Genomic DNA, 12378 nt, shown 5'->3' on the forward strand with positions numbered 1-12378 from the left:
CCCCTCCCTCCACCATAACACACAATCCCCTCCCTCCATTCACACTCACACATCCACTTCCTTCCAGCCTCATTCACATTGGTCCCATCAACCTTACTCACAATCCCCTCCCTCCACTCTCACTCACACTTCCGCCTCCCTCCAGCCTCACTCACAACCCCGTGCTTCCACCATCACATACAAACTCCTCCATCTACACTCACTCACATCGTTCCTATCAACCTCATTCACATCCGCCTCCTTCCCTTCTCACTCAAATTCACCTCCCTCTACCCTCACTCATATTCCCCTCCCTCCACGCTCAATCATACATCCTCCTGTCTCCACCCTCACTCACATTCCCTTCCCTCCCTTCTCACTCACATCACCGTTACTGCACCCTCATGAACATCCCCCTCCCTCCACCCTGACTCACATTTCCCCCTCACTTCACAGGCACTCACACATTTCCCTCCCTACGCCACCCCCCACACACAACCCCCTTCCACAACACTCACTCACATATCCACCTCCCTCCACCCTCATTCACATCTCCATGCCTCCATCCTAACTCATATAACCACTCCCACTACCCTCACTCACACAACCCCCTCCCTCCACACTCACTCAGACATCACCATCACTCCACGCTCACTCACACATTCCCCTCCCTTCACTGTAACTCACACATCCCACTCTGTCCACTCTTATTCACATACTCCTCCCTCCACCCTAATTCACACATCCCACTCTGTCCACTCTTATTCACATACTCCTCCCTCCACCCTAACTCACACATCCCACTCCCTCCACCCTTATTCACATACTCCTCCCTCCACCCTAACTCACACATCCCACTCCCTCCACCCTTATTCACATACTCCTCCCTCCACCCTAATTCACATATCCCACTCCGTCCACCCTTATTCACATACTCCTCCCTCCACTCTAACTCACACAGCCCACCCTCACCCACATCCACCTCCCTCTACCCTCACATATACTTCCCCGTCCCTCCTCCATCAATCACATATTCACCTCGCTCCACCCTCACTCACGTCATCCTCTCTCCAACCTCACTCACACATCTCCTCCCTCCACACTCACTCATATCCCCTCACAGTCATTCACATTCCACTCCCTCCACCCTAACTCACACATCCCTCTCCTTCCACCCTCACTCACACATCCCCCTCACTCCACGCTCACTCACACATCAAATTCCCTCCACCCTAATTCACACACCCCACACCCTCCATCCTCATTCACATTCTCTGCCCTCCTCCCTAACTGAAACATCCCACCCTCAGTCAGACCCCACCATCCACCCTCACTCACATCGCCGCCCTCCAACCTCACTCCCATTGACCTACCACCAACCTCGCTCACATCGCCCTCCATTCACCCTCACTGACACATCCCCATCCACCCTCACTCATAAATCCCATCCCTCCACCCTTATACAATCATCCCACTAACTGCACACTCAAACACACACCATTCCTCCAACCTTATTCACTCATTCCCCGCCCTCCACCCTCACTCACACATCCTCCTTTCTCTACCATCATTCACTCCTAACCCTCCCTCCATCCTCACTCACAAATCCTCCTCCCACCACTCATCCATCCTGAGTCAATCACACATCCACCTCCCTCCAAACTCACTCACACATCCTCTGCCTCCGCCCGCAATCGCATCCCGTCACCTCACCCTCACTCACGCACGGCCCACCCTCCACCATCACTCACACATCCATCTCCTTCCACTGTCACTCACACATCCCCCTCCCACCATCCTCACTCACACATCCCACTCCCTCCCCCTCACGCGCAACCCCTTCCCTCCATACTCACTCACATCCCCTCCCTCCACCCTCATTCACATCCCTCTATATCCATGTTCACTCACTCATCATCCCTCTAACCTCAATCACACATCCCACGTCGTCGACCCTCACACACATCCTGCTCCCTCCACTCTCACTCATACATCCACATCACTCCACCCTCACTCAGACAGCCCCCTCTCTCCACTGTCATTCACACATCACAATTCCTCTACCCTAATTCACATCCTCTTCCCTCCACCCACAATAACGCATCCACCACCCTGCACCCTCACTCACACGTCCCTTCCTCCACCCTCACTCACATGGCCCTCCCTCCACTCTCATTCACATCCCTCTACCTCCACCGTCACTCACACACCCCACTCCGTCCACCCTCATTCACATTCCTCTCCATTCACCCTCATTCAAACATCCTCCTCCCTCCACCCTCACTCAAAACCCACACCCCCAACCTCACTTACATCGCCCTACCTCTATCCTCACTCACATCACCATCCCTCCACCTTCACTCACACATCACCCTCACTCCACATTCACTCAAACATACCCCTCACACCACCCCCACTCACACTTTCATCTCGCTCCACCGTCACTCACACATCACCCTGCCTCCACTGTCACTCACATCCCCCTCCCTTCACCCTCGAACACTCATACTCCACACTCCACCCTCACTTACACATCCTCCACACTCCACCATCAGTCATACATCCTCTTCGCAATACACTCACTCACATCCCCTCCCTCCAAACTCACTCACAACCCCTTCCATCCAGCCTCACACACATCCACCCTTCTACCCTCACTCATACCCTCTCCCACCACCCTCACTCAAACATCCTCTCACTCCACCCTCACTCCCATCGCCATACCTCCACCCTCATTCACATCCCCCAACCCCCACCCTCAATCACGCATCCACCTCCCTTCATCCTCATTCACACATTTCCCTGCCTCCACCCTCTCTCATACATCCCCCTCCTTCCACCGTCACTCACACATTCCACTCCCTCTACCCTCTCTCACATATCCCACTCCCTCCATCATCATTCACATCGTCCTCCCACCACAGTCACTTACACCCCCCTCCCTTCACCATCGCTCACATCCTCCACCCTCCACTCTCACTCATACTTCTCTCTCTGGGCCCGCCCCGGTTCAATCATGGCCTTTAAAAGGGAATTGGATAAATACTTGAAGGGAACAAAAATTGCAGGGCTCTGGGGATAGGGCAGGGGAGTGGGACTAGCTGGATTGCTCTTGCATAGATTCGGCGCATGGTCGACGGGTCGAATGGCCTCCCTCTGTGTTGCAACGATTCTATGACTTAGATGAAGGGGCCGAGTGTAATGTCTCCAATTTTGCTGACGATAAAAGGTAGGTGGGAAAGTAAGCTGTGAGGAGGACACAAAGAGTCTGCAAAGAGATATAGACAGGTTAAGTGAGTGGGCAAGAAGGTGGCAGATGGAGAAATGTGAGGTTATTCACTTTGGTCGGAAGAATAGAAAAACAGGATATTTTTTAAATCGTAAGAAACTATTGAACGTTGGAGTTCAGAGAAATTTGGGTGTCCCGTTTCATGGTCTGAATATATAGAGAAGAGTTTACACTGAATGTTTCATGGTCTTTCGGACATAAATTGGAACCAACACCTCTTGTACTGAGATCTGACAGATTGTTACCATGGCAGTAGAGGAAATCACTCATGGAAAATAACTGAAACGGAAATGACAAAAACCACCATCGTGTTTAGAGTTTAGTTAAGATGAAGATTAACCCTAAACATTCAGACACTTTTTCTAACCACGAAGCTGCTATTCCAATAAATATGTTTTTACACCACGAGACCTGATACTGGGAATTTACTGAATGTACCGTCAGTTCGAGCTCGACAGAACATTAAGCAGCACCGCATCGACAGAAGGATCAAACAGTCACATTATTAAAAACAGACCCCATCTGCTCTGAAAATCAGATTGTCATAAACCATCTAAACATGTAACTGTTAGCAGTGACCATTTAAATTACTGCCACAATACTGAATTCGATGGCAAAACATCTGATCGTCACATTCTTTATACATCTGGAATGTTACAAAGTTTGGATAAACAACATTTCTGGAAACTCCAGTTAGTGTTTAAAAGGGCTGAAAGACAGTGTCTATATTTTCTGCTTAAATCATTATTCGAATACGATTTACGTATCATTTTATCACCAGTTTATATGTAAACTATCATTTAATTCAACTGCAATTCTAAAATCCAGAAATAGATTTACTGATGGGAAATAACATTAAGTTAAATCCAGTATCCAGTTCAGAATTGTAAGATGATTGATTTTGATAGTTGGATATGAAATATATTTGAATTCGGTAACACTGACTGGTACTACATTAATACAGTGTAATATTGATATTATGGGGACCATAAAGGTGGGTTCATTCACAGTTGGTGCTGGGGGCGGGGAGACATTGTATATCTGCTCGGCACTGCCTCAGACTGGAGTCACCTCTTAGATCAAACCCCTTCACTCTAAAACACACACAAGATTCATTTGTGACTGTGTGCTTTGAAACAGAAACTGATCTCACTTCACGTTTCATTGCACGGCCTCATGCTGGATAATTGTACTCTGTGATCAGACTCTCCCAGTCTCATTCTCACCATTTCCCCATTAGCTTGTAACCTTTGTGGACTGTCCACAGGACCAGTGTTTATCTGAGTAAATGGGACTTTCTCTTACCTTTCTCCCCAGTCGATCGATGGAAGCTCTTTGAATCGGAAGGATTCTCTCTGGTTGCTGATCTCACAATCCTGTGCTGATTCCCCTGCTGTTGTTCCTCAGTCTACAATCCCTGTTTAATTCCAGCTGTGGGCTTTTCCCAATCACTCCGTCATTCACCGGGAGATCGAATTATGGCAGGGCAGAAAATGAGACCAATATTGACGGTGTGAAGGAGAATCGAATCGACACTTTCACTCGCTGCAGAAATGATTGCCGCTCATTGAGTCCGCCCCTTCCATTGGTTCAAAACAAGTGATTGATAGCCCACCCGCCAATCAGGGCCTGGTCCCACACACAGCCCCACGCCCGCTTGTTATGAACCAATAGAATAGAAACTCCCTTCCGATCAGCACTGTGGGAGAACCTTCACCACACTGACTGCAGCGGTTGAAGAAGGTGGCTCACCACCACCTTCTCAAGGGCAATTAGGGCTGGGCAATAAATGCCGGCCTCGCCAGCGACGACGACATCCCATGAACGAATAAAAAATAATAGAAAGGGCGGAATCACTCGCCTCGGTGAATTTCTATTGGAGTTTTTTGAGGATGTCACGAGCAGGGTCGATAAAGGGGAACCAGTGGATATTGTATTTTTAAATTTTCAAACGGCATTCAATAAGTTGCCACACAAAAGTGTGTTATGCAAGGTAAGGGCTCATTGGGTTGGGGGTAATATTGAGGATGGAGCATTGGTAAACGGACAGAAAACGGAGAGTCGGGATAAACGGGTCATTTTCAGGTTGGCAGGCTGTACCTCGTGGAGTGCCACATGGATCAGTGCTGGGGCCTCAGCTATTTACACTATATGTTAATGACTTAAATGAAAGCACTGAGTGTTAGGTATCCAAGTTTGCTGACGATACAAAGCTAGGTGGGAAAGTAGGCTGTGAGGAGGACATAAAGAGTCTGAAAAGGGATATCGACAGGTTCAGTGAGTGGGCAAGAATATGGCAGATGGAGTATAATGTGGGGAAATGTGAGGTTATTCACTTTTGTGGGAAGAATAGAAAAACAGAATATATTTTAAATGGTGAGAAACAATAAAATTTTGGTGTTCAGAGATTTCTGGGTGTCCTCGTACAAGAATCACAGAAAGTTAACATGCAGGTGCAGCAAACAATTATGAAGGCAAATAGCATGTTGGCCTTTATTGCATGGGGGTTGGAGTATAAGATTAAAGAAGTTTTCCGACAATTGTACTGGACTTTGGTGTGACCTCACCTGGAGTAATATGTACAATTTTGGTCTCCTTATCTAAGAAAGGGTGGACTTGCCTTACAGGCGGTGCAACAAAGGTTCACTGGATTGATTCCTGAGATGAAGGCGTTGTCCTATGAGGAGAGATTAAGTAGAATGGGCCTTTTTGCTCTGGAGTTGAGAAGAATGAGAGTTTAGAAGATTGAAAGCGATACGATTCTGAGGGACTTGACAGGGTAGATGCTGAGAGGTTGTTTCCCCTGGCTGGATTGCCTCGAGCAAGGAGGCATCGTCTCAGGATATGGCGTCGGACATTTTAGTTTAGGACTGAGATGAGGAGAAATTTCCTCACTCAGAGGTTTGTGAATCTGTGGAATTCTCTCCCCCAGAGGGCTGTGGGTGTTGAACCGTTGAAAATATTCATGGCTGAGATCGATAGAGTTTTGGACTCTTAGGGAATCCAGGGAAATGGAGATCGGGCAGGAAAGTTAATTTGAAGTCGAAAATCAGCCATGATCTTATTGAATTTGGGAGCTCACTGAAGAGGCCATATGGCCTACTCCCGCACCAATTCTTATGTTCTTGTCCTGCATCCATGGGAATGGAGCAGGCAGTGAGAACGGGCGGGGAGAGCGGGAGTGCATCTCTTCACTGACTGAGGCCCGGGGTTCAGGGAGGACGAGATTTTTCTGAGCTGTTCCCTCAATACCGAGAGCCGCCAACACGTTCCCAGGCCCAGAGAGAGGGAGAAGGCGATCGAGCTCACACCCCTCACTCCACCCTAACTTCCAGCTCACTCCCTGCACACTCACTCATATTCGACTCCCTCCATCCTCACTCACATCCCCTCCCTCCACCCTCAATCACATCCGACTCTCTCCATCCGAACTCACATCCCGCTCTGCACGCTCACTCACATCCCCTCCCTTCACCCTCACTCAAATCCCCTGCCGTCCACCCCCATTCACACATCCCCCTCCCTCCACAGTCACTCACACATCCCCATTCGTCCAACCTCGGTCACATCCCACTCGATTCAATTTCACTCAAATCCCCCTCCCTTCACCCACACTCACATCCCCAACCCTCCACCCTCACTCACACCCCCTCCCTCCACCCACACTCACATCCCCCCCCCTCCAAGTTTGCTCTCATTCCCCTCCCTCCACACTCACTCACATCCCCCACTATCCACACATACTCACACCCCCTCCCTCCACCCACAATCACATCCACCTCCTTCCACGTCCACCCACAACACCCTCCCTCCACACTCACTCCCATCCCAAACCCTCTAATTTCACCCAAATACCCCTCCCTCCACACTCACTCACATCCTGCTCCCTCTTCCCTCATTCACACATCACCACGCATCCCCATCCCTCCATCATCACTCACAATCCCCTCCCTCAACACTCATTCACATCCCATTACCTCCACTCTCACTCACATACCCCTCCCTCCAACCACACTCATATCTCGCCCTCCACCCTCACTCACATCCCACTCCCTGCACTCTCATTCATACATCACGCTTCCTCCACAATCACTCACATATCCCAAACTCTCCACCATCATTCACAACTCTCTCCCTCCACCCACACTCATTTCCCCCTCTCTCCACGCTCAGTCACACCCGCATCCCTTCACACACACTCACATCCCCTTCCCTTCACACTAACTCACACGTCCGCCCCCCTCACTCGCAGCCCCTCTCTTCACCCTCATCACATCACCGTCACTCCACACTCACAACTCCCTCACTCGCATACACCTTCCTCCCCCTCAATAACACATCCCCCTCCCTCCACCGTCACACACATCCCATTCGCTTCACACTCAATCACGTACCACTCCTTCCACCCTCAATCACATGTCCACCTCCCTCCACCCTCACTCGCACATCCCACAACCTTCATCCTCATTCACATCCCCCACCCTCCACCATCACTCACATTCCTCTCCCTCCACACTCACTCACACAGTCCCCTCCCTACGACCTCACTCACATATCCACCTCCCTCCACCCTCACTCACACATCCCAATATCTTCACCCTCATTCACATCCACCACACTCCACCCTCACTCGTATGCCACACCCAACACACTCAATCACACCCCCCTCCTAACAGCATCAATCCCATTACCCTACAACTACCCTCATTCACACAACTCCTTCCCTACACCTCACTCACGCATCCCCCTCCCTCCAACCTCACTCACACATACCCCGCATTCAAACTCAATCACATATCCACCTCCCTCCATCGTCACTCACATTTCCCACTCCCACTGGCCTCACTGAAATCGCACTCCCTCCACCCTCTCTAACATCCTCCTCCGTCAATCCGCACTCACATCTCCCTCCTTCCATCCTCACTCACTCAGCCCCCTCACTCCACCGTCACTCACAAATCCCCCTCCCTCCACCTTCACCCATATCCCTCTCACTCCACCTTCACTCACACATCCCCCTTCCTCCACCCTCACTCACACATCACCGTCCTTCCGCCCTCAATCACATCCCCCTTCCTCTACACTCACTCACACATCCAACTCCCTCCACCATCACTCAAACAGCCCACTCCCACCACCCTCACTCATACTTCACCTCCCACCTCCATCACAGAAACATCCCATTCCCTCCACCTTCACTCATACATCACCCTCCTTCCACCATCACTCAGTTACATCCTACTCCCATCATCCTCACTCACGTCACGCCCTCCATGCTCAATCACATCCCCTTCCTCCACCCTCACTCAAATCCCCGGTCCTCCATCCTCACTCAAATCCCCGGCCCTCCATCCTCAGTCACACATAACCCTCCCTCCACACTCACTCAAACATCCACATCCGTCCAACCTCATTCACATCCCACTCCCACCAATTTTACTCAAATGCCCCTCCCTCCACCAACACTCACATCCCCTACCTCCACATGCACGCACATCCCCGTCCCCCCACGCACAATCACATTACCCTCCCTCCACACTCAATCACATGTGTCACACTCCACCGTTACTCACACATCCCACTCCCTCCACCATCATTCACATATCCCTCTCCCTCCTCTGTCACTCAAACATCCTGCTCCATCCATGCTCATTCACATCACCCTCCCTCCACCCAAACTCACACATCCCCCTCCTTTCAGAGTCACTCACACAACCCCCACCCTCCACGCTCACTCACAAATCCCCGTTCCTCCCCCTTACTCACATCCACCTCCCTTCACCTTCACTCACATATCCCACTCCCTCCATCCTCACTAAAACATCCCCCTCCCTCCACCCTCACTCACATCCACCTCCCTTCAGCTTCACTCATATATCCCACTCCTTCCATCCTCACGAACACATCCCACTCTCTCCACCGTAACTCACACAAACCGCTGCCTCCAACTTCTCCAACACATCCGCCTCCCTCCACCCTCATTCACATCCCCCTCCCTCCACCCTCACTCACACATCCCCCTCCATCCACCCTCATTCACATCCCCCTCTCTCCACCCTCACTCACATCACCCTCCCTCAGCCCTTACCGACATATCGCCCTCCCTCCATCCTCTCTAAAACATTCCCCTCTCTCCACCCACACTCTCATCACACTCCCTCAGCCCATACCGACATATCGCCCTCCCTCCACCCTCACACAAATATCCCCCCTTCAGCCCTTTCAGACATATTACCTCCCTCCGTCCATCCTCACTCAACATCCCCCTCCCTCCACCCTCACTCACACAGCCCCTCCATCCTCATTCACACACCCCCACCCTCCACCCTCATTCACATCCCCCTGCCTCCACCTTCACTCTGATCCCCTCCCTTCAATCTCACTAGTATCCCCCTCCATTCACTCTCACTTACACATCCCACTCCCTCCACCCTCACACTCACCTCACTCCCTCGACCTTCAATGGGACATACCCCTCCCTCCACTCTCACTCACACATCACTCTCCCCCAGCGAGTGAGGCTGTAAGGAGAGAAATGTGTGGGTGGAAGGAGGGGGATATGAGTGAGGGGGATGTGAGTGCGTGTGGAGGGAGGGGTATGTGAATGAGTGTGGAATGACGGTGACGTGAGTGAGGGTGGAGCGAGGGGGATGCAAGTGAGGATGGAGGGAGTTGGTTGTGATTGACGGCGAAGGAATGGGGCTGTGCGAGTGAGCGTGGAGGGAAGGGGATTTATGAGTGTGGGTGGAGTGAGGGGATGCTAGTGAGGATGGAGGGAGTTAGTTGTGAGTGATGATGGAGGGATGGGGTGTTGGAGTGAGCGTGGAGGGAAGGGGGTGTGTTCGTGTGGGTGGATCGAGGGAGATGTGTCAGTGTGGGTGGAGGGGGGGGGGATGTGAGTGTTTGTGAAGGGATGCGGGTATGACTGAGCGTGGAGAGATGGGGAAATGAGTGGACGGAGGGGGTTGTGAATGAGAGCGGAGGAAGTGGGATCTGAGTGATGGTGTAGGGACGGAGTTATGAATGATCGTGGAGAGATGGGGATGTGTGAGTAATTGTGGAGGGAGGGTGATATGTGAATGGTGGTGGAGGGAGTGGGATGTGAGTGCAGTTGGAGGGAGGTGGATGTGATTGAGCGTGGAAGGCCGGATGTGAGTGAGGTTGGAGCGTGGAGAATGTGAGGGATGGTGGAGGGATGGGGATACGTGGGTGATTCTGGAGGGATGGTGATGTGTCAATGAGGGAAGAGGGAGGGGATGTGAGTGAGGGTGGAGGATGGGGGTGTGAGTGAGTGTGGAGGGAGGGGGATGTGAGTGAACGAGGCGGGAGAGGGATGTGAGTGTGCGTGGAGGGACGGGGATTTGAATGAAATTGGAGGGAGTGGGATGTGAATGAGTTTGGACGGATGGGGATGTGTGAGTGTGTGTGGAGGGAGGGTGAAGTGTGAATGAGGATGGAGGGACGGAGATTTGAGTGAGGATGGAGGGAGGGGATGTGAGTGAGTGTGGAGTGAGTTGGATGGGAGTTCGGGTGATCGAGGGGGGTGTGGGCGATCGCCTTCTCCCTCTCTCTGGGCCCGGGAACGTGTTGGCGGCTCTGGGTATGGAGGGAGCAGCTCCGAGAAATCTCCTCCTCCCTGAACCCCGGGCCTCAGTCAGTGAGGAGCCGCATTCCCGCTCTTCCCGCCCGCTCTCCCGCCCGGTCTCACAGCCCGGTCCATCCCCTGGGTATCCACGTAAGAACATAAGAATTGATGCAGGCGCAGGGCGGTCACTCCAGTCAGTTCCGGAATTCAATAAGATCCTGGCTGATCATCGATGGCAAATTCACTTTCCTGCCCGATCCCCATTTCCCTTGAATCCCTTAGAATCCAAAACTCTATCGATCTCAGCCTTGTTCAACATCCACAGCCCTCTGGGGAGAGAATACCTCTGAGTGTGTTGGATATCTCAGTCCTAAATGTCCGACCCCGTATCCGGAGACTATGCCCCCTTGTTCGAGACTCTCCAGCCAAGGGAAACAACCTCTCAGCATCGACCCTGTCAAGCCCCTTAGAATTGTACATGATTCAAAAACATCACCTCTCATTCTTCTAAACTCCAGACTGTATAGGCCCATTCTACTTGATCTGTCCTCATAGAAAGACCCCCTCATCCCAGAAATCAATCTAGTGAATCTTCGTTGCACCGCCTGTAAGGCAAGTATACCCTTTCTTCGATAAGGAGACCAAAACTGTAAACAATACTCCAGATGAGGTCTCACCAAAGCTCAGTACAATTGTAGGAAAGATTTTTTACTCTGAGACTCCAGCTCCCATGCAATAAAGGCCAACATGCCATTTGCCTTAATATTTATTTTCTGTACCTGCATGTTAACTTTCTGTGTTTCTTGTACCAGGACGCACAGATCTCTCTGAACGCTAAAATGTAATTGTTTCTCAACATTTAAAATATTCTGTTTTTCTATTCTTCCCACTAAAGTGAATAACATCACATTTCACCACATTATGCTCCATTTGCCACCTTCTTACCCACTCACTAAACCTGTCTATTCCCCTTTGCAGACTCTTTATGTCCTCCTCAAAGCTTACTTTCCCACCTAGCTTTGTATCGTCAGCAAACTTGGATACATTACATTCGGTGTCTTCATCTAAGTCATGAATATAGATTGTAAATAGCTGAGGCCCAAGCACTGATCCTTGTGCAACTCCACTAGTTAGAGCCTGCCAACCTGAAAATGACCCGTTTATCCCCACTCTCTGTTTTCTGTCCGTTAATCAATCCTCAATCCATGCTGATATATTACCCCCAATCACATGAGCACTTATCTTGTGTAACAACCTTTTATGTGGCAAATTATCGAATGCATTTTGAAAATCCAAATATACAACATCCACTGGATCCCCTTCATCTACCCTGCGAATTTACATCCGCAAAAAACTCCAATGGAGATTCTCATATGAGAGTGACTTCCGCCCTTTCTGTCAGTTCAAAACATGTGGGGGCGGGTCTGTGAGTGGGAACAGGCCCTGATTGGCGGGTGGGGGTATCAATCATTTGTTTTGAACCAATGGAAGGGGCGGATTCAGTGAGGGACATTAATTTCTGTAG

General features: G+C 50.8%; 1 protein-coding gene across 1 annotated transcript in view; it reads right to left on the reverse strand.

Annotated features, from left to right (window-relative positions):
* The window catches only part of LOC137315449 (NACHT, LRR and PYD domains-containing protein 3-like), a 75587-nt gene extending 70626 nt beyond the window's left edge, over positions 1 to 4961 (reverse strand). The window contains exon 1 of the mRNA XM_067980129.1: positions 4574 to 4961. The gene's annotated coding sequence lies outside the window, so the exon portion shown is untranslated. The remainder of the gene's footprint in view (positions 1 to 4573) is intronic.
* Between the last annotated feature and the right edge of the window lie 7417 nt (positions 4962 to 12378).

Source organism: Heptranchias perlo, unplaced genomic scaffold (genome assembly GCF_035084215.1).
Source record: "Heptranchias perlo isolate sHepPer1 unplaced genomic scaffold, sHepPer1.hap1 HAP1_SCAFFOLD_55, whole genome shotgun sequence".
Taxonomy (NCBI): Eukaryota; Metazoa; Chordata; class Chondrichthyes; order Hexanchiformes; family Hexanchidae; genus Heptranchias; species Heptranchias perlo.